Source organism: Ascaphus truei, chromosome 3 (assembly GCF_040206685.1).
Source record: "Ascaphus truei isolate aAscTru1 chromosome 3, aAscTru1.hap1, whole genome shotgun sequence".
Classification (NCBI taxonomy): domain Eukaryota; kingdom Metazoa; phylum Chordata; class Amphibia; order Anura; family Ascaphidae; genus Ascaphus; species Ascaphus truei.
The window spans coordinates 438,808,570-438,835,939 of NC_134485.1; the positions used below are offsets into that span (position 1 = coordinate 438,808,570).

At 47.5% G+C, this 27,370-nt stretch overlaps 1 long non-coding RNA gene across 1 annotated transcript in view; it reads right to left on the minus strand.

The window, feature by feature from the left end:
• Positions 1-27,169, minus strand: part of LOC142490558 (uncharacterized) — an 80,902-nt gene extending 53,733 nt beyond the window's left edge. Inside the window, exons 1-2 of the long non-coding RNA XR_012800104.1 lie at positions 27,025-27,169; positions 26,726-26,783 (exon numbers count right to left, since the gene is read on the minus strand). This is a non-coding gene — a long non-coding RNA (uncharacterized LOC142490558). The remainder of the gene's footprint in view (positions 1-26,725; positions 26,784-27,024) is intronic.
• Between the last annotated feature and the right edge of the window lie 201 nt (positions 27,170-27,370).

Below are 27,370 nucleotides of genomic sequence, written 5' to 3' on the forward strand. Positions count from 1 at the left end.
GTGTGTGTGTGTGTGTGTGCAGCAGGGAGACGTATGACACAGGTGTGTATGTGCAGCAGGGAGACGTATGACACAGGTATGTATGTGCAGCAAGGAGACGTATGACACAGGTGTGTGTGCAGCCAAGAGATGTATGACACAGGTGTGTGTGCAGCTAGGAGACGTATGACACAGGTGCGTATGTGCAGCAGGTAGACGTATGACACATGTGTGTGCAGCAGGGAGACATATGACACAGGTGAGTACGTGCAGCCGGGAGACATATGACACAGGTGTGTATGGGCAGCAGAGAGACGTATGACACAGTTGTGTGTGTGCAGCAGGGAGACGTATGACACGTGTGTGCAGCAGGGAGACATATGACACAGGTGTGTACGTGCAGCCGGGAGACATATGACACAGGTGTGTGAGTGCAGCAGAGAGACGTATGACACAGGTGTGTGAGTGCAGCAGGGAGACATATGACACATTTGTGTGTGCAGCAGGGAGACATATGACACAGAGGTGTGTGTGTGTGTGTGTGTATGTGCAACAGGGAGACGTATGACACAGGTGTGTGTGCAGCAGGGAGACGTATGACACAGGTGTGTGTGCAGCAGGGAGACATATGACACAGGTGTGTGTGCAGCAGGGAGACGTATGACACAGGTGTGTGTGCAGCAGGGAGACATATGACACAGGTGTGTGTGCAGCAGGGAGACGTATGACAAAGGTGTGTGTTTGCAGCATGGAGACGTATGACACAGGTGTGTGTGTGTGTAGCAGGGAAATTTATGACACAGGTGTGACGAGAGGGGGTAACCAGGCTGTCGAATAAACGTCAAGCCCGTTTTGGTTACCCCTGATCCGTGTATAAGGGTCCAAGGGAGTCTGACACTTATATACATATATATTTTGTGGGGGCTCAGGGGTTTCTAAAATGAGCTTGTTGGGGTTCTGTGTGTTGTTTGCTCTCTGTTAACGACAAGAACCTAATACCTACAGTCCCCACCTAATACCTACAGTCCCCACCTAATACCTACAGTCCCCACCTAATACCTACAGTCCCCACCTAATACCTACAGTCCCCACCTAATACCTACAGTCCACACCTAAATCTGGAACGAAGAGGTGAAACGGCGCTACTGCGCATGCCTGAAGAAATGAAGCTCCCGGATGTTCTTCTGAAAAACTTTATTGACCACAACACAAGGGCTACACCGCAATCTCCCCCTCTACGCGTTTCACCCTTACAGATAGGGCTTCGTCTCGGAGTGGGGAGAAGCGGTGACTGCCAGATTATATACACTCAAAAGCCCGCGAAAATCAATTAAAAATTTAACCTGTTCATTACCATTGCCCGTGTAGTTAATGCTTTCCTATGTCATGCTGATATATTAAACCTATGAATGTTGTATGTATCTTACATATGTGTGTGTGTATCATGCACTTATGTATGCACTTAGGATATAGCATCAGGCAATGTATTGACAGTAAATCAATATTATTAAAAAGCTCGTCTCATCACTGCAAAAATGTGATTGGTTCCTTATGTCTATGCCTAATAACACAGTTTCAATGCATAATGATATTTAAACTCTTATGCAGATACAATATCATATATTGAACAAACCTAATTGCTATTGAATGATACTGTGTGACAGTAGGACCACATCCTAGGAAGGGGGAAGAAGAAAGAAAGGGAGGGGGGCGGGGGAGGGAAGGAGGAAGGGAGAGGGGGGGGGGGGTGGAGGGGGGAGGGGAAAGGGGAGGGGGGGGGGAAAGGGGGGGGGAAGAGGATGGAAAAGGTAGGAATAGAACAGAGCAAAGGTTATAACTTGATATAGTTATTAAAATAAAATACCTAAAACTTTATTTGGAGAACACAGTGCTATTGCAACTCAAAATCAACACATACCTTATATCTACAGAAAACATCGCAGATCCCATTCAATATTAAGTCCATTGGGCTGTAAAGTATTCAGTGTATGGATCCAATGGGCCTCTCGCTGGTGTAAGATCTTAACTCTATCCCCTCCCCGTGGGGGAAGAGCAACGTGTTCAATGGCACAGCATTTAAGATTCTTTATAGAGCCCAATGGACAAGTATTGAAATGTATTGGAACTGGATGTGTCATGTCATTATTTTTTATCAGTCTCAAGTGTTCCAAAATGCGGATTTTTAGGGCTCTACTGGTTAGCCCTACGTATTGTTTTTTACATCCGCATTGTAGTGTATATACAACGAAACTTGTCTGACATGACATAAACGTTCTAATACTAAATCTGCGTGTTTCTTCACGGTTTGAAAATTCCGCGGTTTTGATCATATTCGGGCAGATCTTGCAATGTCCACATTTGAACGAACCAATTAATTTTGGAAAAAAGGACCGTCTATTATTATTCTGATTGGTTGATTTTAACATGCTAGGAGATAAAAGATTACCAAGTGTAGCCGCTTTACGAAATACTACCTTAGGGCCTACACAGACCATTTTGCTCAGCAAGGGGTCTAAAGATAGTGTGGCCCAGTGTTTGTGTATAATTGCTTTTATACTATTAGCTTGTTCACTAAAATTAGTGACAAAGAATGGCGCTTCCGTGCCCTCGACTTGTTTGTCTTGCCGCATACGGTTATCTGTCATGCTGATAAGTCCTTGTCTATCAGTATGTAGTGCATTTTGGTATGCCAGATCCAAATTTAAACTGTCATATCCCCTCGACAGGAATCTTTCTCTCATCTCGCTCGCCCTCTGGACGAAGCACTCCAAGGTGGAGCAGCTCCGGCGCAAACGCAGGAACTGCCCCCTTGGAATGCCCCTGACCAGAGGACGAGCGTGACAACTTTTAGCATGAAGCAGTGAATTCCTGGCATTTTCTTTCCAGTAGATATCGGATTGAATATTATTTTCAATATCCACATACAAATTCAAATCTAGAAACTGTATTTGATTTTTGTTGTATGTATGGGTAAATCTCAGGTTTAGTGAGTTTACTGCCAGGTATTCAAAGAACTTCAAAAGCTCCTCCTCCCCCTTGGTTCTTGGACCTCATGGACGAAGGTGAGATTCTACAGGTGCTCTCGCCCAATGAGCGAGACTTCCTCACCACTCCAGATCCCATCACACCCATTTTCCATCACTTGCCAAAAATACACAAAACACTCATTGCACCCCCAGGTAGACCCATTATTTCCAGTATTGGTTCCCTGGGTGAACACCTTTCTCAATATATAGATCACTTTTTACAACCACTTGTTCACTCTCTACCTTCACATATCATCGACACCAAGCATGTATTAGCACTTTTAACACCTTTCACCTGGCACACAAGCTACATCTGGGTCACCCTGGATGTAGCTCCTTTATACAATATTATTGAACACGAGCACGGCCTAGCTGCCACGGAATTCTTTTTGCACAATCACTCCATTCTTGCCCCTGCACATATAGCATTTATTTTGGATAGTATTAGATTTTCACTCACACACAACTATTTTCTGTTTGATCACCAGTTTTATCTCCAAACACGTGGGACAGCAATGGGGACCTCGTTTGCCCCCTCCTACGCCAACCTGTTCATGGGTTGGTGGGAGATGTCCCACGTGTTTGGAGATTCCAATCCATTCAGACATCATGTGGCGTTTTATAAGCGCTACATTGATGATCTGATTTTGATCTGGAGTGGGGGGGAGGAGGAGCTTTTGAAGTTCTTTGAATACCTGGCAGTAAACTCACTAAACCTGAGATTTACCCATACATACAACAAAAATCAAATACAGTTTCTAGATTTGAATTTGTATGTGGATATTGAAAATAATATTCAATCCGATATCTACTGGAAAGAAAATGCCAGGAATTCACTGCTTCATGCTAAAAGTTGTCACGCTCGTCCTCTGGTCAGGGGCATTCCAAGGGGGCAGTTCCTGCGTTTGCGCAGGAGCTGCTCCACCTTGGAGTGCTTCGTCCAGAGGGCGAGCGAGATGAGAGAAAGATTCCTGTCGAGGGGATATGACAGTTTAAATTTGGATCTGGCATACCAAAATGCACTACATACTGATAGACAAGGACTTATCAGCATGACAGATAACCGTATGCGGCAAGACAAACAAGTCGAGGGCACGGAAGCGCCATTCTTTGTCACTAATTTTAGTGAACAAGCTAATAGTATAAAAGCAATTATACACAAACACTGGGCCACACTATCTTTAGACCCCTTGCTGAGCAAAATGGTCTGTGTAGGCCCTAAGGTAGTATTTCGTAAAGCGGCTACACTTGGTAATCTTTTATCTCCTAGCATGTTAAAATCAACCAATCAGAATAATAATAGACGGTCCTTTTTTCCAAAATTAATTGGTTCGTTCAAATGTGGACATTGCAAGATCTGCCCGAATATGATCAAAACCGCGGAATTTTCAAACCGTGAAGAAACACGCAGATTTAGTATTAGAACGTTTATGTCATGTCAGACAAGTTTCGTTGTATATACACTACAATGCGGATGTAAAAAACAATACGTAGGGCTAACCAGTAGAGCCCTAAAAATCCGCATTTTGGAACACTTGAGACTGATAAAAAATAATGACATGACACATCCAGTTCCAATACATTTCAATACTTGTCCATTGGGCTCTATAAAGAATCTTAAATGCTGTGCCATTGAACACGTTGCTCTTCCCCCACGGGGAGGGGATAGAGTTAAGATCTTACACCAGCGAGAGGCCCATTGGATCCATACACTGAATACTTTACAGCCCAATGGACTTAATATTGAATGGGATCTGCGATGTTTTCTGTAGATATAAGGTATGTGTTGATTTTGAGTTGCAATAGCACTGTGTTCTCCAAATAAAGTTTTAGGTATTTTATTTTAATAACTATATCAAGTTATAACCTTTGCTCTGTTCTATTCCTACCTTTTCCATCCTCTTCCCCCCCCCCTTTCCCCCCCCTCCCCTTTCCCGTCCCCCCCTCCACCCCCCCCCCCCCCCTCTCCCTTCCTCCTTCCCTCCCCCGCCCCCCCTCCCTTTCTTTCTTCTTCCCCCTTCCTAGGATGTGGTCCTACTGTCACACAGTATCATTCAATAGCAATTAGGTTTGTTCAATATATGATATTGTATCTGCATAAGAGTTTAAATATCATTATGCATTGAAACTGTGTTATTAGGCATAGACATAAGGAACCAATCACATTTTTGCAGTGATGAGACGAGCTTTTTAATAATATTGATTTACTGTCAATACATTGCCTGATGCTATATCCTAAGTGCATACATAAGTGCATGATACACACACACATATGTAAGATACATACAACATTCATAGGTTTAATATATCAGCATGACATAGGAAAGCATTAACTACACGGGCAATGGTAATGAACAGGTTAAATTTTTAATTGATTTTCGCGGGCTTTTTGAGTGTATATAATCTGGCAGTCACCGCTTCTCCCCACTCCGAGACGAAGCCCTATCTGTAAGGGTGAAACGCGTAGAGGGGGAGATTGCGGTGTAGCCCTTGTGTTGTGGTCAATAAAGTTTTTCAGAAGAACATCCGGGAGCTTCATTTCTTCAGGCATGCGCAGTAGCGCCGTTTCACCTCTTCGTTCCTGACTTTCACCGACGGCGGCACGCAGTAGCTGGGGAGGAGAGCAGGTCCCAGACCAACGGTGCAGGAGAGGTAAGAAGACATCCCCCTGCACAGGTCAATTCAGTGGCCACGCATAGCTCCCTCCCACATAGCTACATTGCCTGGAGACACCCTGAGGGTGCATCTGCCTTCACACACAGAAGCGCATGACAGCGTCAGTATCCACACCTAAATCTGGCATTTATTTCATACATTTTATTGTTTTGTTGTATTCTCGTTGCCACTCCTTTTCTGAGATGTTTCTGATTAAAGATAACGTGTGAATGAATGACATTGCACATGGCGGCGCTCTCTTTGGGGCCGCAGAGGGAGCGTTCTCTCCCGGCCTGGCGGCACTTACCTCTTACACGGCATGTTCTCCCCGGCAGCACATAGTATTCTCTGCAGGTAGGTTAGAGCGAGGCCTCTATACATTATATCACTATATATATCTGTAGGTTCTTCCACCTATACTCTGCCTCAGCCCCCCATCATTATCATTGTACACTGGCGACACACTTTATTCGAGCTCGGCTAGTCCCACGAATTCGGGTATACCCGGGTGTATTGAGGTTTGTGACTGTTTTCTGCCCGAGTGCATTGAGGTATTTTCCAGGCAGGGATTGAAGCATTTTGTTCCCGCTGGCTGCAATACTGCACAGTATATATATATATACTGCATTACAATTCATGAATTTATGCCATCTGGTAGACACGCGAAGCATTGCAGCCTATTAAATCCTAATCATTATCATTTAACAGATCAGCCGCCCGTCAGCCAGGCATGAACCCAGGCTGGGAAGGCAAACGCAACGGGGCTTGTCAGAGGTGAGGAGCGGCGCATTCCAGGTATCTGCCAGGTACCTACTGGGTATTTGCTCGAATAAAGTGTGTCGGTGCAGTATTACACTTTCACTGCTCCCAAGGTTTGACCTAATTTTGGGGACAAACACCCAGGAACCTACGGTCACAGATTATATTAAAACATTCCTTCAAGCTTATAAGAGAAAACACGTCATCAGGAATACCCGGAGAAGAACGCCCCCCCCCCTTGTTGCCCCCCCCCCTGTTGCCCCCCCGTCTTCCTCCCTCCTCCATCCCTCCCCCCCTCCCCACCCCTGTCCGACGTCCGGTTTGTCTTGTCTGTCCTTGTTTTGTACTGTTGCAGTTAACGCTGCCTTATGTATGTTTAAAAATATTATTGGGTGGAAGTAACACAATGGGATGAGATACAATGTATGAATATGTTACCCCAATAAAGAAAACTTGAAATTGAAAAAAAAACATTCCTTCAAAGATTAGATAAACAATACAAGTTACAATCAGGGCTGTGGGGGAGGTTTGTAGCCCCCAGAAATACAATAAGTCCAATTTAATACAGAGAGGACTGAGAGTCAATGCATCCCCCTCCTATTATATACCAGAAGCTTCTTTTCTAATGTCATGGGACGCACTTATTTCAAAGTATTCATTAGATCTGATGGAATTACTAGTGGAAAATTAATTAAAACAATTAAAACAGGTAAATATTGAATTAGAAAGTCTAAGAACAGAGGCGTCCAAATGGAAAGATGCATCACTATTTGAAACATATGAGTTAAGTCTCCAGAAAATATTGACACACTAGCTGATATAATTTAATTTTAATTTAATATTTTCCCCACTGTCTACGCACCCCTCACCCTCTCCACTCCCCCTCTCTTTCTCCCCATTCACCTCTCTCTCCCCCTTCCCCTCTCTGCCCCCTATCTCTTTCTCCCCCATTCACCCTTGCCTCTCACATCACTCTCCCCCTGCACCTCACATCACTCTCCCCCCTGCACCTCACATCACTCTCCCCCTCTGCACCTCACATCACCCTCCCCCTGCACCTCACATCACTCTCCCCCTCTGCACCTCACATCACCCTCCCCCCTGCACCTCACATCACTGTCCCACCCTGCACCTCACATCAGTCTCCCCCATGCACCTCACATCACCCTCCCCCCTGCACCTCACATCACTGTCCCACCCTGCACCTCACATCAGTCTCCCCCATGCACCTCACATCAGTCTCCCCCGCACCTTATATCACTTTCCCCCCCTGCACCTCACGCTTCCCCCCCACCTGCACCTAACATCACTCTCCCCCCCTGCACCTCACTCACATCACTCTCCCCTGCCGCTAGCATCACTGCCCCCCCCCCTCTGCACATCACATCACTCTCCACCCCCTGCGCGTGAGGCGGTGGTTGGTGGGTGTGAGGCGGCTGGGGGGTGGAGGATTTGAGGCTATGCGGCGGTTGGAGGGTGTGAGGCGGCAACCAAGGTAGAGGGTGTGAGGCGGCGGGTCTCCGGCTAAGGTGTTTCGTGAGGTGGCATTGCGGGTGGATAGTGTGAGGCGGCGGGCGGGTGAAGGGTGTGATGCTATGCTGTGGCTGGATAGTGTGAGGCGGCGGGTGGAGGGTGTGAGGGGGCGGGTGGACGGTGTGAGGCTATGCTGCGGCTGGAGGGTGTGAGGTGCGGCGGGTGGAGGGTGTGATGCGGCGGGGCGGCTGGAGGTTGTGAGGTGGCGGGCGGCTAGAGGTTGTGAGGCGGCGTGGCAGGTGGAAGGTATGAGGCGGTGGGGTGGCTGGAGGTGATGCGCGGCGGATGGAGGGTGTGAGGCACGGCGGGTGGAGGGTGTGAAGCGGCAGGGCGGGTGGAGGGTGTGAGGCGGTGGGGTGGCTGGAGGTGATGCACGGCGGGTGGAGGGTGTGAGGCTATGTGGCGGGTGGAGGGTGTGGGGTGGGTGGAGGGTGTGGGGCCGCTGGAGGTGAGGCGTGGCTGGTGGAGGGTGTGAGGCGTGGCGGGTGGAGGGTGTGAGGCAGCGGATGGAGGGGTTGAGGCGTGGCGGGTTTAGGGTATGAGGCGTGGCGGGAGGAGGGTGTGAGGCGGCAAGTGGAGGGTGTGAGGCGTGGCGGGTGCAGGGTGTGAGGCAGCGGGCGGGTGGAGGGTGTGAGGTTTTTGGGCCTCTGGAGGTGAGGCGCGGAGAATGGAGGGTGTCAGTCGGCGGGGCATGTAGAGGTTGTGAGGCGGTGGTGCGGGCGGCGGGTGTGACGTGTGGGTGCACTGCGTGTGGCTCTCAGTCATAGTGGCACGCGGTGTGAGAAGGCTGTGAGGGTGAGGGCGTGTGTAGCCATGTTTCTGACGTCACTCCACCCCACAGGCCAATCAGAGCATTAGCAATCGCCAACCAATCAGCAAACGCACAAACCCACAGACAAAGAATTTTTCAGTTTTATATATATAGATGTGTAACAGATCACAAGACAGGTAATATTAAAAAGTTTCAGCGAGACATAAGAGATTACAAGGAAGGCGAGATTTATAAGCACCATTTCCATGCAACAAAAATAACTTCAGAAAACCATAGTGAATTATTCACTGAATGGGAAACATCAGACACTGAGAATAATATACAGCTGCAGCGGCCGTTATTCTAAAACTTCTCCCAGTGTACCGCTCGGAATACCCCTGTTATGGCACGTGATGTCTTCCAACCGTACCGCCATTGACTCAGGTTTCTATCGGGTGCAGAAAATTGCATTTTAGCGTTGTCTGCAATACCGTCTAGAAACTCAAGTGGTCGATCGCGAGCTGTTGTCTTAAAAGTCTAATAGCAATTCAAACTACACAGTACAGCCGTACAGTTCTGCAAGTTTGTGTGCGTGTGTGTGTGTGCGTGTGTGTCTGTGTGCGTGTGTGCGTGTGTGCGTGTGCGTGTACGGTACAGTAATTGTAATGTGAAGATTTATATTTGAAGCAGAGATTAACGATACGAGTTCACACTGTATTACGAGTTCATACTGTATAGTCTGAGACTATTTAGCCATACACAGATTATAAATATGAGGACACATACTGTATACAGGATAATAAAGAGAAAAGAAGTCATACAAAAATACAACTTCGCGTCTTCTTGCGAATGTCCATATTTCCATGAGTATCAGTTAAATGTCTGTACTTATTTTTATGGAAAAAATCATTGTATGTGATCAGGGGTGGTAACTTTTTTTTTTTCCAAACAATTTTATTAGGCATTCAGGTATACATACAGTGATACTGTGCGATAAAGCCTAACATTTTCAACTCCGCAACTTTTTTGGGGGGGAAACAGAAAGACAACCGCAGTTGTCCGTAGAGAAAGGGGGGGTGCCTTCAGAGAGGGAAGGCAGAGGGGGGGGGGGGCAGGGAAGGTACAAGGGGGGGGGTAGGGTGGGGAGGAAGGGGGTAGGGGGAAGGGGTGGGGGACCCATCTGACTGTTTGGGGGTGTGAGCTGTAGGGCAGTGTTGGCGCGCTTATGGAGGGGTGATCGGTCTCTGGTGCGCTGTAGTTGGCTGTCTGGACCTATTGCTGGAGATCCATGGATCCCAGATTTCCTCGTATGCCGGAATTTTTTGTCTAACGATGGCGGTGAGTCGTTCCATGACCATCACCTCGTCAATTCTTTTTCTGATCGTTCCCAGTGCCGGCGTGGTTGTTTTCCTCCAGGAGGCCGCAATACAGCATCTAGCCGCAGTGAGAATGAAGGAGATCAATTTCCTAACTGGCCGGACAATGTCCTTCAGTGGTGCGGCCAGTAGGTAGGTCAGTGGTTCCATAGGCACTTCCAGGTCGGTGACCTCTTTTATCAAAATTTGGACCTTGGTCCAGTACTTCCCAATTTCTGGACAGGTCCACCAGATGTGGACCATATCCCCTCTATGACCACAGCCTCTCCAACATAGATCTGATGCCAGAGGGTAGATTTGGTTTAATCGTGCTGGGGTAAGATACCAGCCAAACATAATTTTATAAATGTTTTCCTTTATTGTAGTACATAGGGAGGTCTCCGAGGCTGTCTCCCAGATTTCTTCCCAAGTCTCTCTGTCTATATCCATGTTCAGGTCAGCTGCCCATTTGAGCATATAGTCATGCTCTTTTGGGGCCGAGGAGCGCTCTAGAGCCCCGTATATATCTGAGATTAGACCTTTCTGATGGGTCTTTGTCTCGCAAAGAAGTTCAAACGGTGTGAGAGTGGGGTATTCTGGGAGAGGGCATGTTGTCCTAATAAAGTTTCTAATTTGGAGATATTTGAATGTGTCCAATTCACTGATTTTATATTTGGTCCTTATCTCTTGGAAACTCAGAAGCCTCCCCAGGCTCAGAAGGTCCGCAATCGCCTCTATACCCCTTGTGGTGTATTGATTGAACAGTTTAGATCCACATCCCGGGGGGAATTTCGGATTGTTAAAGATGGGGGTCAATTGGGAGCTTTTGGTAGTAAGGCCATATTTGTATTTACAACGTGACCAAACGTCCCATGTGAAACGGGAGGCCTGTAGTTGCAGATTGTGTGTATGACCCTCTCCTCTGTCCAGGCTGCAGAGGCAGGCTTGCAGAGAAGGCATTTTGGCACATTGAGTCTCTATCTCCACCCAACTACAACGGGTCGGGTCAGAATTCCACATTACCACCTGCTTGAGCTGTGCAGCTAGATAATATCTGTGTAGATCTGGTACCCCCAGGCCTCCCCTAGATCCTGCTGCCATCAAGATCGATCTGGCGACTCGGGGTCTTTTGCCCTGCCAAATAAAATGAAATATTCTGTTTTGCATATTTTTGAGATCAGCGCCCGGAACGTGGGTCGGGAGTGTTTGAAAAAGGTATAACATTCTTGGGAGTATATTCATCTTAGTGGAGATCATGCGACCGAACCACGATATCTGGTAACCTTCCCACTGATCTAGATCCTTTTTGATCCTGTGCCATAACCGCGGGTAGTTATCCCGGTATAAATCCCGATAGTGCCTTGACACATTAACTCCCAGATATTTAATGTGTGAAGGGCACCATCTGTAGCTAAAATTGGTCTTGAGAAGATTGACTTCGGGATCTGGGAGACTAAGATTTAGAGCCTCTGATTTGTCGCTGTTTATCTTGTATCCTGATACTCTACCAAACTCCGACAGTTCCCTCTGGAGGTTGGGGAGGGAAGTTAGAGGTTTAGTCAGAGTAAGGATGATGTCATCAGCGAATAGGGAAATTTTGTATTGTGCTTTAGCGATCGGGATTCCCTGAATGTTCGGGTTCCGTCTTATTTTATACGCCAGTGGTTCAATCGTGAGGGCGAAGAGAAGGGGAGATAGGGGCATCCTTGTCTGGTGCCATTCTGGATTTTGAATCGTTCAGAGCCTCCGCCCGAGAGGCGTACCGAGGCTGAGGGATTCTGATAAAGTGCTTGAACGCCCTTCAAGAATGAATCTCTAAAGCCAAATTTAATCAGTGTCTGGTTTAGAAATAGCCAATCAATCCTGTCAAACGCCTTCTCTGCGTCTAGGCTTAATAACATTGCCTTCGAGCCTGAACGGTGGACATGGTCAACTAAATTAATTATTTTACGTGTATTGTCTGAGGCCTGACGGCCCAGGACAAACCCAACCTGGTCCTTGTGTATTAATCTCGGGAGGATAGGATTAAGTCTGTTCGACAAAATTTTACTATATAGTTTAAGGTCGTTGTTCAACAGTGAAATTGGTCTATAACTGCCACATTGGGTGGGGTCCTTCCCGTCTTTAAGTATTATTGCCAAATTTGCGGACGACATTGTGGACGGGATAGGGCTCCCTTCTAGAAATGAGTTGAACAAACTTAATAGATGTTTGGACAGAATGGGGAAGAATTTTTTGTAGTATGCATTCGTGAAGCCATCGGGGCCCGGCGCCTTAGAATTTTTTGAGGCTCTAACGGCCATTTCTAATTCGTCTAGCGTGATTTTCGCATTTAGATAAGTGTTTTCTTCCTCTGTTAATGAAGGAAGGTCGCATTCGGCTAGGTAACCGGCGGCTAAAGCCGTATCCGTCTCTCTAGAGTTAGCAGAGTGGGCTCTCAGGTTATATAGTTTAGTGTAAAATTTGGTGAATTCCTCTGCTATTTTTTTTCCGTTGTATTGGAGTTCACCAGAATTATTCCTGATCGCCGTGATTTGCGATCTTTTTTGTATGCCTCGTAACTTGCTGGCAAGAAGTCTATCGGCCTTGTTCCCTTTATCATAATACCTGTGACCCGTCCATTTAAGAGCTTTTTCTACATCCTCTAATTGGATGATTTTTAAATCTTTTCGAGCAGTTATCAATTGTTTATAAATTCTCCGGGAGGGGTTATTTTTATGCTGTTGCTCTAAGTCGATTATTTTGGCTGTGAGCTCTTTAGTTAATTTGAGTTTAGTTTTCTTCCGGTGGGAGGCAATCGAGATAAGATTTCCTCGGATTGTCACCTTATGGGCTTCCCACAGGCTTGCTGGAGAGGCTACTGAGCCTTTGTTTATTCTGAAATATTCCTTAAGGGATTTTTTGAGGTCCATCACTGTCCCGGAGTGGTTCAGTAAGGAGTCGTTTAGTTTCCAGCAGTATGAGATAGTTTTCCCGAAGGGGATGGATAGGGTCATGGTGATGGGAGCGTGATCTGACCACGTAATTGGGCCGATATCGGTGTCAGTGGTGGCCTCTAGGACGTTCTTGGAAGCAAGAAAGTAGTCAATACGGGAGTAAGACTGGTGAGGCGCCGAGTAAAAAGTGTAATCCCTTTGCCCCTGATGTTGTGTTCTCCAAATGTCTACCAGAGGAAAGTCCCCGATAATGTCCTTGAATTTTTTCCCCAGTCTTTGTGACTGAGTAGAGTGTTGCCGTCCTGGTTGGCTCGATTTGTCTTCTTTTGGGTTGAGAGCCATATTTAGATCCCCTGCAATGAGTATTGAGGATAGGTATTTTGGGTCAATTTCTTCCAGAACCTTTTTAAGAAATTCTGTCTGGTTCTCATTTGGGGCGTATAGGTTAATAAGGGCGATTGACGTGCTGGATAGCGAGCCATAGACTACAATAAATCTCCCCTCTGGATCTGCCTGGATTTTTGATAAATTAAAAGGAGTGCCCTGACAGAGCAGAATGGCAACCCCTCTACGCTTGCTGCTAAATGATGCGAAATAGCTCATTGGGAACGCATGCTAAAATATTTTATTTATTTCTTGCGATGTGAAGTGCATCTCCTGGAGGAAAACAACATCTCCTCCTGTTTTCTTTATCTCCTGGAGAGCCAGGCGACACTTTCTATTATTGTGGAGACCCTTCACGTTTAAGGAGACAATTATTAGTGCTTTTTGAAGAGACATTGTTACCGCTCAGCTGAGACCGCGTGTGTTGTCACTAGGATAGTGCTAGGGGGGTACAGCCAAAATGGGCAGAGGAGGGGGGGTCGGGAGGGGGGCCACTGGGACAGTAACAGCGGCTGGAAAAGAGAGGAAAATTGACCCTAGTGGGGTCTAAAGGTGTTTGACCGGTCTTAGGTAAAGAACCGGTTAGTGGGGTGTAAGACCCTTGGGGGCGGGTCCGAGAACGCTCTCCAGTGAAGGCGGGCCGGGAGGAGACCCAGAAGGTTCTTTGGTTTCACCCGACGTTTCCAACACCGGGGTGGCCAAGTGGGTGAGATGGATGACAGGTCCGCTGGGCCTTTGCTCTATCTTTCAGTATGTGGACGGGGTTGGGCTAGGGGGGGGGAGCTGGAACGGGGGGTGAGGGGTTGGGGCCGATAGTAGCAACTGTGGGGTAGGGGGGGGAGATTTAGGGAACAAGAGAGAAAAAGGGGGGGGGGGGGTAGGGAGGGGTGGGGAGGAGAGAGAGAGGGGGGGGATGGGCAGAGGGGGGGATGGGCAGAGGGGGGGGGTGGAGAGAGGGAGGGCTGAGAAGGGGGTGGGAGGAAAGGGTATAAGGAGGGGGTAAGGGGGGGATAAGTGTAGGAGGGTGGTTAAAAGGGAGAGGAAGGCCGGGGGGGGGGGGAAGAGGGTTGAGAGAGAAAGGGGAGGGGGGGGTGCAGGCTTAAACATTGAACCTTGCGCAGTGGTACACAGTTTACATTTAACAATATAGACATCAAACATTTGCCGTTGATACAGGTGTTGTGTGACCTCTTGTGGTAAACCTGGGTAAAGCGTCGGACAGATGGGGGGTAATTAGGGGGGGGAAGGGATACGGTGGTAGGGAGGGGGGGGTACAGGCTTATACATTTAAACATTGAATATTGTACGTAATTTACATTTAGCAGTTGAGACAACAGACATTTGCCATAGCACAGATGCTGTGCGACCTCGTGTGGTAAACTGGGTACCGCGTCTGTCAGGCCAATCTGCGTGAGCGTGTCCGGCCGAACAGACGCGGGGGGTGAGTGGTTCAGTCCGAAGGGGTCGGGGGGGTGGGTTACGGGGGGGGGGCAGGGGTAGGGAGGGGGTGATGTGGGGGGAAGGGGAGGGGGGGCGGGTGGGGGGAGAGGGTAACACTGGGCACTGAGTCATAAATAGTGAGAACATTTTTCTTACAGTTAGGTGAATGACCAATATTTACGATAATATAGAGACAGCACGTCCTCCCGTGATAAACTTCGGGGAAGCCTGTAGTCAAAACCTATATTCCTGCAGAAATATAGCAGCGTTAAGGCAGAGGCATACGGGATCAGCTGGAGGGGGAAGAAGGGGGGGGGGGAGGGGAGGGCCGGGGGGGAAGTGGGACAAATGTGGGTGAGGAGAGGATGTTGGGGGGAGGGGGTGGGAAAAGGGGAGGAGGGGGGTTTTATAATGAGGGAAGGGGGGGAGAGGGGGGGATGGACGTAGCTGTTCCTGGGTCGGGGAGCAGGGGGAGGGAGGGTGGGCGAGAGACCGGGGGGGGTGTTGGGGGGGTTGGTGGAGGTGGAAGGGAGGGTGGGAGGGGTTGGGAGTAGGTGGGGAGGGGGGGGGTCCCGGAGGTGAGGGTGGAGAGAGGAGGTGGGGGGGCGAGGGGAACCATCTTGATCGTTGAGCCCAAAGCATTGTGCAGATGGAACATTCAAAGATGCAGGCACCAGATACTACGGTAATACAAAGTTAGTGCAGTCTTTTGTGTCATATCAGAAAAATGTTATTTTCATGTCCTTATTCACCTGCAAATGTAGCTGGTTGGGTTGTGTCTGGGATACGTGACCCCTCTCTTGGGGAGTGGGTGGGGGTGGTGGGGGGGGGGTTCAGGGGGCAACTGGGAGGGTTTGTCTCAGGGGTTCGGGGTGGGGGAGAGCAGGGGTTTGGGGGGAACCTCTTGCTGGGCATGCTGTTGTGGGGAGGCGCGGTAATGAGGACGGGAGGGGGGGACATTGCTGACCTTGAGACATATGGGGGGAGGTGGACGGGGGGCATGTGTGGAGCACTGGTATAAACCCTGTCTGTCGGCGTATGTCCGTTGGGTTTCTGGATCGCGGTGCTTGGGTTCTCGCGGTGGGGGGGGGGAAAGGGGGATCGGGCGTCCTGAGCAGGGGTATACACCTTGGCCCAACCCCCCCGGTCGAGGAGGGGGAGCGTTGAGGAAACCACGGCCGGGAGAAGGAGAAGGGGGGTGAAAAAGGGGATCTTCCGGAGGATGACGCCGGGGAAGTCAAGCGGTCTGCGTCGGATGGTGTCATCACGCCCCGACGGCACAGCCCACCGCCATGCTCAGGCAGTGCAGCCGTCGCCGCGGGGAGCCCATCGTGCAGCGCGATGACGTCAGTCGGCGCTCTTCTGACCTCAGCGGGGCTCGACTCGCTGGCGTGAGGCCTCCTCGGGCACCATTTTGGTGACCGAAGCAGCAGAGCAACCGCGGATCGGAGAAGTACCACGAGGAGGGGTATGGGCGCTCCGGCCGCCATCTTGGGAGAACTGCGGAGCTGATGTCGGTGTTTAGGCAGGCGGGGATCGTGATCCTCAGCGGGGCTCCGGATTCAGCTACTCATCGTCCTGTGGCTGGATTGTCCTCATTGAGGTCTCAGGGGCTGGCTGCAAGGGTTGTACGCGGGGTAAGATCTCCGGTGAGCCCTGGGTCGAGGGGAAGGCCACGAGGGAAGGTAAGGATGTGCCCGGGCGCCATTTTGAGGGCTGTTTTTTTATGTTTTGTGGGATGGACGGTGGTATATTCTGCCAGCTGGAATTTGTGGGACAGTTCTGTGAGGTCCCTCATTTTTCCCGGATTTGCCTCTGTCCCGCGATTCTCTCAGAGGTCCTCACAGGTATGTCGTCCTTCTCCCGGGGCCGGGTCACCGGCTGAGTGGGCAGGTTGGAAGGGGTCATCTGGAGGGCCCAGGGCTTTAGCAAAAGGTGCCAGTGTCCTCGGGGTGCCCTAATTGTTAGGTATTTGCCCTTGTGGGGGGACCACCAATTTGAAGGGGAATCCCCATTTGTATGTTATCCCTTTTTCTCTCAGGAGCAATGTGAGGGGGGCGAAGAGCCTTGCGTCGATCTATGGTAAGTTTAGAAAGGTCATTGTAGACCTGTAGCTGTTCGCCTCGGAACCGCGATCGTGTTTCTCTCCCTGCTAGCGCCGATCAGCTTGTCTTTGGTTGAATAGCTGTGCAGTCGCACGATCGCGTCCCGCGTGGCGATTAGGGTCCTCGGAGCGTGGGCCCAGAGCTCTATGCGCTCTGTCAATCTCCAGGTCTCTTGGCTCAAGGTCCGGGCAAAGGAGAAGGAAAAAAATCCACCAGGTAGGGCCCTCAGGTGCGCAGGCAGGATTCGCCTCAGGGATGTCGGCGGATGCGCAGGTTCTGGCGTCGATCCCTGTTTTCCTGGTCTTCCAGGCCATCCGTAGGGTGTTGATTTCGTGGCCCAAGCGGATGATTTCGTCGTCAGCCTCTGACTGATGATGTAAGGCCTCGTCGAGTCTGGCTTCTAGCGTGGTGGTGCGCTCCTGGAGGCCATTGATGTCCTGCCGGATTTCGGCCACCACCTCCTTGATGTTGGTTTGGAGTGAGCACTGTAGTTTGCAGCAGAAAAGGAGACTGCGCTCGTCTGTTCTCTCCTGGATATCTCTGTTTATCCACCTCTCCCCCGCAGCTCCCAAATCCTCCGGCGATCACCCGGGACAACAGTCAGAAATACAATAAAGTTGGAGCGCAGAGAGAAAAGGGTGGTGTTAGACAAAATCACTTTAATGGGTAAATAACATTTAAAACTTACAATTAGTAAAGCTGCATCGCCCATGGGGTTCCCAAGCCTGTCCTCACTGTGAGGACAGGCTTGGGAACCCCATGGGCGATGCAGCTTTACTAATTGTAAGTTTTAAATGTTATTTTACCCATTAAAGTGATTTTGTCTAACACCACCCTTTTCTCTCTGCGCTCCAACTTTATTGTATTTAGCACTGTAGTTTGGCATGTAGTTCCTCCAAGTATGCCTTCGTGATTCCCCCTCTGCGGGTGGGGGGGACTCGGCAGGGTGTGCTGGTTCCGTGGGGCCTTGTGTGCCTCGTGGGCCTGGAGTCTGGGGGCCATCTTGCCTCTTTCCACTCGCTTCTGTAGGCCGCTTTGCAGGGGTAAAGAAGTTGGAAACTCCATGAGTCGGGGGATTTTTCCCTTTATTAGCCATCCTGCCGGGTTTAGGAACCTTTTAGGGGCTTTTTATAGGTTTTTGGTCGGGTTGAAACTCCTTAAAAAGTAAGTTTATTCAGGAGGGTCTCAGGAGCTCTTCCTCTACCCGACTGTCCTGGATGACGTCATAGACACGCACCCCAGGGGTGGTAACTTTTAGTGACTTATGTATGCCTAGTCACTTGATAAAGACCATAAGGTCGAAACGTTGTGTGGCACAATAAATATTTCTTATTCAGAAATCCGTGGAGCGCTGGATCCCTTCTTTTCCTCAGTGTACTTTGGAGTTTATGGCAGGTACTTCCTTGAACCAGCAGCACCGGTAAATTGTATGCATTTTTCTTTTTTGTGGAGTGCAGCCTTAACCCCTCTTACTGTAAAGAACCCTTTCCTTTGTTGCTGGTTAAATTCCCTTTCCTCCAACATTAAGGGATGGCCCGAGTCCTTTGTACAGCCCGTGGGATGAATAGTTATTTTGAAAGCTCCTTGTATTGTCCCTGAATATATTTGTATATAGTTATCATATCCCCTCTTAGACGCCTCTTTTCTAATGTGAAAAAGAAAAAATGTGAACAAGCGCTAAAGACTAAAACACCAGTGTGACAATTGCAATATATATATATATATATATATATATATATATATATATATATATATAAAGGCTGCCTAGTAATACTGTCAGTACTGACAGAGAAAGTGAAAGTGAAAACAAAGAAAAACCTGGCGCCAAAAGTTCATTGGATAATCCTGTACTCCTCAGGGGATCAGCACACTTGCTTGACAGGCCATGTAGGGGAAAAAACACAAACAGACACAGATCATAGTGCAACACTGTAGGGTTAAAACAGGTCTACACTAATACACACACTGCACATATAACATAGAGACTCCTAGTGACTATAAAAAGTATTTATTAAATAAAAAGAACTATGCCATAAAATGGTTTGGACAATTGAGAACACCGCTGGTCATCCAGATGGGAAAAATCAGAGCCCTACTTACAAGAAGCAAGGCAAATACAGGCAATGCAACAAAGAGTCCTCCGGCTGCTGCTGATGTCTTTGCAGAGATGTAGTTCCTGCTGCACCGTGACTCTCGGGAGAGTCAGCACGAGAGTCACGGTGCAGCAGGAACTACATCTCTGCAAAGACATCAGCAGCAGCCGGAGGACTCTTTGTTGCATTGCCTGTATTTGCCTTGCTGCTTGTAAGTAGGGCTCTGATTTTTCCCATCTGGATGACCAGCGGTGTTCTCATTTGTCCAAACCATTTTATGGCATAGTTCTTTTTATTTAATAAATACTTTTTATAGTCACTAGGAGTCTCTATGTTATATGTGCAGTGTGTGTATTAGTGTAGACCTGTTTTAACCCTACAGTGTTGCACTATGATCTGTGTCTGTTTGTGTTTTTTCCCCTACATGGCCTGTCAAGCAAGTGTGCTGATCCCCTGAGGAGTACAGGATTATCCAATGAACTTTTGGCGCCAGGTTTTTCTTTGTTTTCACTGCCTCTTTTCTAATGTAAATAAATCTAATTTAGATAGCCTCTCCTCATAAATTAGAATGTCCATCCCCTTTATTAAATTGGTGGCTCTTCTCTGCACTCTCTCTAGTTCCATAATGTCTTTTCTTAGGATTGGTGCCCAAATTTGTAATCCATATTCAAGGTGTGGTCTTACTCATGCTTTGTAAAGGGGCATAATTATGTTTACTTCCCTTCCATCCATTGCCCGTTTGATGCAAGATAAGATCTTGTTTGCCTTTGCAGCTACTACATGATATTGGGCACTATTGCTAAGCCTGCTGTCTACAAGCACTCCTAAATCCTTCTCCATCAAGGATTCCCCCAATATATCTCCATTTAATTTGTAAGTCGCCTTTTTATTCTTGCATCCCAAATGCATAACCTTACATTTATCTGTATTAAACCTCATCTGCCATTTACCTGCCCACGTTTCCAGTCTCTCCAAGTCCTTCTGAAGAGAAATTACATCCTGCTCGGATTCTATTACCTTACACAATTTAGTATCATCAGCAAAGATGGAGACTTTGCTCTCGATCCCAACCTCAAGGTCATTAATAAACAAGTTAAAAAGCAGGGGTCCCAGTACCGATCCTTGAGATACTCCACTCACGACTTTAGCCCAACCTGAAAAAGTTCCATTTATGACAACCCTCTGTTGTCTGTCCTTTAACCAGTTTTCAATCCAGGTGCATATATTATTACTGAGTCCAATTTTCTTTATTTTGTACACCAACCTCTTGTGTGAAACTGTATCAAAAGCCTTTGCAAAATCTAAGTAGACCACATCAACTGCATTACCCTGGTCTAAATTCCTACTTACCTCCTCAAAGAAACAAATAAGGTTAGTTTGGCAAGATCTATCCTTCATAAATCCATGCTGACTATTACTAATAATTTTGTTTTCCATTAGGTATTCCTGAATATTATCCCGTATTAAACCTTCAAGTAGTTTCCCTACTATTGAAGTCAGGCTTACAGGTCTGTAATTTCCCAGTTGTGATCTACAGAGGTGAACAACTTTATTCTAACTCGGCTAGTTCCGCAAATTTGGGTATATCCCGGTGATGTTCGGTTTTGTATCGTTTTCGGCCGTAGTGTATTGCAATATTTTCCCGGCTGTGATTTAAGCATTTTATTCCCGCTGGCTGCAATACTGCAATGCCGTGTAAAAACACATGGGGGCGTTTGCGAGCTGTTGTCTTTGAAGCCGTCCCCTATAACCCCTAACATACAGTACTGTACATTTTTATTCATAGTGTACATGTGCAGGGGGTCTCCGGAGCTGAACCGCGTTGGTTTCAGGTCGGGGGACCCCGTGCTTCCCGAGATACAGCCCCCTTTATTAGGTGCCGGTATCCCTCTGCGTTTAAAGGTCCCGATCACGAGACCGCGACCTGTAAACAAAGCAGAGGGATACCGGCATCCCCAAAAGAGGCCTGTGTCTCGGGGAGCAGGGGGTCCCTGGACCTAAAACCACAGCGGTTCTGCTCTGGAGACCCTCTGCACATCTACAGTATGAATAAAAAACATATATAAATAAACACTCATTCCTTACCTTAGCGGCTATGTGCTACGGTAACGAAGCAGTATTTCTGTATTTTAATAATATTGTACAGTGAGCAGGGGGTTCCCTGAGCCAGAAATTAATGCTGCACAATATTATTAAAAATACAGAAATGCTGCTTCATTACCATAGCGTATAGCCGCTAAGTCAATGAAGGGGTTAACCCACCGTGCCCGCTTTATTGTGGGTAGCGGGGGTGGGTGAAGGGGGTATTTGGCCCTTGGTGTGAGTTTAGGACTTGCGGGGGGGTTGCGGGTGCACTTAACCTCTTCACGACCGTAGCAGTTAATACCACTATGGTCATGAAGGGGTTAAGCCCTCCCGCTAGCCCCCGCAAGCCCTAAACAACCACCGTTGGGGCTAATACCCCCTTCACCCACCACCACTACCCACAATAAAAAAAACTCACACACAGCAGCCGCCCAAAAAATAAATAAATAAATCTAAATAAATAAATAAATAAATCAATATAAATAAATACATTTGAAATACATTTTTATTTATAGTGTAGATGTGCAGGGGGTCTCCGGAGCTGAACCGCGTTGGTTTCAGATCGGGGGACCCCCTGCTCCCCGAGATACAGCCCCCTTTATGAGGTGCCGGTATACCTCTGCGTTTCAAGGTCCCGATCACGTGACCGCGGCCTGTAAACCAAGCAGAGGGATACCGGCACCCCCTAAAGGGGGCTATATCTCGGGTAGCAGGGGGTCCCCGGACCTAAAACCACAGCGGTTCTGCTCCGGAGACCCTCTGCACATGTACAGTATAAATAAAACACACACATCAATAAAGAATCGTTCTTTACCTTAGCGGCTATGTGGTATGGTAATGAAGCAGCATTTCTGTATTTTTAATAATATTGTACAGTGAGCAGGGGGTTCCCTGAGCCAGAAATTAATTCTCAGGGAACCCCTTGCTCCTGCACAATATTATTAAAAATACAGAAATGCTGCTTCATTACCATAACGTATAGCCGCTAAGGCAATGAAGGGTTAAGGCAGAATAAACAATAAATACATTACATACATATTTTTAATGTGTGTGTTAAACCTCCCTGCCTTCACTGTAATCTGTGTAAAAAACCCTCCCCCTATTGTGTGTGTTAAGCTTCCCTGCCTTCACTGAAATCTATGTAAAACCGCCTCCCCCTATTGTGTCTGCTAAACTTCCCTGCTTTGACTAATATGTGTAAGCCCCCCTCCCCCTATTGTGTCAGTAAAATCTCCCTGGCCTGTGTTTCTGTGAGTGCAGTGTACTGTATGTAAATGTGGGGAGGGGGATCCCGTGTAAATAACCACACCCACACCCACTACCCACCTGCACATGGCCCCTCCGCTGCTGCAAAAAAGAGAGAAAAATTAAAACATACAAAGTAATGTCCCCTAACCCCTTAATCACCATAGCGGTTATTAACCGCTACAGTCATTAAGGGGTTAACCCACCCTCACCCACCACTCAGGATGCCTACATACCCTCCCACACTAACCCCCCCCGTGAGGCCTAACCACCCAGTACCCACAAGGGAGGCCTACCCACATACCCTTGGGGAAACCCCTCCCCCCCCACCCCCAGTACCAACAATAAAAACAATACAGTGCCCCACAATAAACATCATTCTATTTATTAAATACATTACCCACCCCCTGTGCCCCCCCATAAATACAAGATTTATACTTTTACATACAGGGTTCATAACGCAGCCCCACGCGAGTCCCCGGTGGGCTGGCGGGGCACCTGGACAGACCTACAGTTTACCAGCAGCCCTTTTTACACAGGTTCTGGAGGCCTGCTGGTGGGTCCCGCCAGCACCATGGCCCCCAGGTGGTCTCCTTGGGTCACCGTGGGCAACAATTGGGTCCCCACAGTAGGCCCAGCGGATGTCAGGGAGCCCCGGGTCAGACCAACAGGTGTCTGCGGGGCCTCGGGTGGTTCCCACGGGTGTCTGGGGAACTCACGAGTGCTCACGACAGGTCCGCGGTGCCCCCACAGAAGTGGGACCACACATCATCATCCCCGCACCTACGGGTCGGCCGTGCCCCAACAGAAGTGGGACCACGCATCTTCATCCCCGCAGACTACGGGTCGGCGGTGCCCCCACAGATGTGAGACCACCGCTTCATCCCCGCATGTGTCACCCGTGGAACCACCAGCCTGATACCCCAACACCTACAGTACAATAATGTGCAAAATAACTATTAGCCAGATATGGATAATAGATTAATTACCCATTATTAAAAACATTAACTAGCACATTCAAATAAATAAAGTACTACTGACCTCATCAATAAGAAGCCCCCTTCGCCAGCAACATCCTTGTCTTGCCCACTACTTACATAGAAAATACAAAACCAATACATTGCAATAACATTCAGATATCAATTAACCCCTTAAACACCTTATCAGATAATAACAGGAGAGAGAGAGAGAGAGAGAGAGAGAGAGAGAGAGAGAGAGAGAGAGAGAGAGAGAGAGAGAGAGAGAGAGAGAGAGAGAGAGAGATTGTTCTGCTCCAGGCATGAATTAGTTAATTGTTTCATTGTTCGGGATGGAGTGTGAATTGGATTGTGGATGTAAATAATGATTGCTAATTGATTTTTGTTTAATTGGTTGATTCATTTGCATAATGTACTGTATATGGTGCATAGATTGTATGCATCATTTATATTGGAATGTGAGGTGTTTCATTGGCTTTTCATTGGTTTGTGATGATTTAGATTGTAAGATCAGTTAGGATTATTAAAGGAAATTCATTGTAATGTAGTGTGTCTGTATGGAGAAGTGTTTGGTTGTAGGACAGTATGGTTTTGATAACCCTTCTACATTTATTTGTATATTGGTTCATCATGTGTGTGTATATACTGTATATATATATATATATACACACACATGATGAACCAATATACAAATAAATGTAGAGGGGTTATCAAAACCATACATCCCTAAACAATTCACACTCCATCCCGAACAATGAAACAATTAACTAATTCACGCCTGGAGCAGAACAATTTAGCCTGTGAAAAAATATAAGTACCGACCAAAATACAACCTTTAAAACCAAGGTTATCCGTAACCTTGGTTAAACACACAATACAATACCAAGGAATACATCTATCTAATTTTAAAATACTTTAAACTCACAATAAAGCATAGCAGCATAGACACATTAATTTAAAACACATCAAATCAAGCTTTTAAAACAACATCATTTCTTACCCTGTATGTATATATCTCTCTAGACATATATACATACAGTGGCAAGAAATGATATACTGCACCGACACACTTTATTCGAGCAAATACCCGGTATGTACCTGGCAGATACCTGGAATGCGCCGCTCCTCACCTCTGACAAGCCCCGTTGCATTTGCCTTCCCAGCCTGGGTTCATGCCTGGCTGATGGGCGGCTGATCTGTTAAATGATAATGATTAGGATTTAATAGGCTGCAATGCTTCGCGTGTCTACCAGATGGCATAAATTCATGAACTGTAATGCAGTATATATATATATACTGTGCAGTATTGCAGCCAGCGGGAATAAAATGCTTCAATCCCTGCCTGGAAAATAACTCAATGCACTCGGGCAGAAAACAGTCACAAACCTCAATACACCCGGGTATACCCGAATTCGTGGGACTAGCCAAGCTCGAATAAAGTGTGTCGCCAGTGTACCACAAAAAAAAAAATACACATGTTAAAAAACCTTTTGAAAAAATTAACAAGTTACATTAAATACATTTCTTTAGTTCACTTACCATTACTTGCCCCCACCAATTCCGTTGCGCAGCTTACTCACCAAACAATCCACCAGGCACAGGAACCCATAAAATAATAAACCATAAAAAAATAAACATTAAAATAAAAATCCAAATCAATCCACGGGTCTTCTATTTGTAATCCATCTTCATCTGTATTCTTCTTTCTTGTATCTCCTTCCAGGAAGGGCGGGGTCTTCTCCCCATCTGCGGCCACGACCTGGTCTTCTTTCTTCTCTGGAGGTCCTTCCTCCGCGGCGTCTGGCTTCAAAATGAGACGACATAGGCTTTTAAAGGCCTATGACGTCATATTTTTCGTCATGGTTCCCACGGTCCTGATTGGGCCGTGAAAACCATGTGTTTTGGCTGGCAAAAAAAAAATGGTGACGTCACTTAAAGGCAATGAAAGCACAGCCAATCAGAATGGCTTTGCTTCAATTGCCTTTAAGATGACGTCATTAAAAGACACATGGCCGTGCACACATGGTATTAGAGCCAATCAGAGCGTGGGAACTCTATCCCTACTCTGATTGGCTACCGTACCATGTGACAGGTTTTCCCTACTATTGAAGTCAGGCTTACAGGTCTGTAATTTCCCGGTTGTGATCTAGCTCCCTTTTTTAATATAGGCACCACATCTGCTTTACGCCAATCTTGTGGTACTGAGCCTGTGGAAATGGAGTCCTTGAATATGAAATATAATGGTTTGGCTATTACTGAGCTTAACTCCTTGAGAACTCTTGGATGTATGCCATCGGGGCCCGGTGCCTTATTTACTTTAATTTTTTCAAGTTGCTTAATAAATTTAAAATGTAATAATAAACAAGGCGTCCAGGAGGTGGAGACACGAGCTAAGGAATGGAGGCTTGAATATACAGCTCTGCTCATACCCGGCGTAAAAGTACAAATAATTAGCTGAAAAAAACAGAATTGGAGAAAAAAGCGCAGCTGTGGAGAGGGGAACACTCAGAGATGACAACAACCTGAGTACAAACTAAAAAGAAGCGATCTATTGACCTGAGATCTTACTTTTGGAGTTCGGAGCAGGTGAGGGGGAGAGAGGATCCAGCAATGTCCCCAGGCAGCACCTCAGATGCAGACTCGGCACACGGACAAGGGGAGGTGGACGATGCAGAGATGCAGCCAGTGATACGGAAAGATCTCACAACATACTTTTCAGATCTTAAAGACTTCTTCCGTAAAGAAATGGATGGGCTTAGAAAGGACATACAACACATTGGGGAGCGCACTAATGAGCTGGAAAAACGTATGGATACAGCAGTGGAGTGCCACAAGCACACAGCAAGAAATCTCTCAGATAAAAAAATGGCTGACTGAATTAGAGGATAAGCAGGAGGATGGGGAGAATCGGGACAGGAGAAACAATTTGAGAATCCGAGGAATCCCTGAGGACTTACTGGGCGTGGAAGAGATGCTGGGGAGATGGGGAGATGGATGGGGTCCCTGCTCCCGGATAAGACAGAGGCAGAACTCCTGATGGATCGCTGCCATCAGGCTCTGCGATCCAAGCCCCTGCGTAATAATCCCCAGAGGGATGTTATTCTGAGGTTACATCATTACAAAACGAAAGAGGCACTCTGTAAAATCACACGGACATCCCCCACCATCAAGTTTGAGGGCATCCAAATGTCCATTTATCAGGACATTTCCCCCACTACATTAAATAAGCGGAGATCCCTCCAGCCATTAACGAAGATACTGAGGGACAAAGGGATTAGATATAGGTGGGTCTTCCCTTTTGGACTGTTGGTGGTGAGGGAGGGAAGAGCCCACACACTAAGGCACATCAGTGAAGGGACGGAGTTCCTGCTGAAATTCGGAATAAAGGAAAAGGTGGCTTACCAGGCTGGGGAGCAACATCCCTCCATGGAGACAGTCTGGAAAAGAGTGTCCAGCACGGCTGCAAGAAGAAAGGAGAAGGGCAAAGACTGAAAGAAGAAGAACCTGTCGGTCATCATTTTACTAAACGAATGTGGCTCTTAAAGGGGCACTGCCGGAGGTGTACAAGACTGGCAAAGTTGGTGTTCAAATAAAGTTAATTAAGTTCACAAAGTTTGCAAGGACTTAGATGTTTAAATAGCAAGGTTAAGAAGTTGTTCGTTTACCTGGAAAACGTTATAAAATGCCCCAGCTGGACTTACCCTGGTGATGGAGGTGAAGGGGAAAGATGGCGGCCATAGAAGATATCAGGAGCGGATACCTGCGGATGATGAAGAAGCGGGAGAAAAGTGCGCGCAAAGATGGAGGAGGGAGAAAAGGCGCGAAAGCTCTGCAGAGGCGTCTGGAGCAGAGGTGGGCGGGAAGAGTGACGGAGCTGCAATAGAAGAGGCGGGGCGAGGCAGAGAGTCGGGACCAATCAGAGGACGGAGCCGAGTGATGTCATAGGACGGCGACGTGGCGGGCGGAGATGACGTCGGCTGGAGAGGAAGCCGGAAGGAGGGGGAGCATCTGTAAGTCTTGGCAGGGGCTCTCGGCGGAGGCACGCGA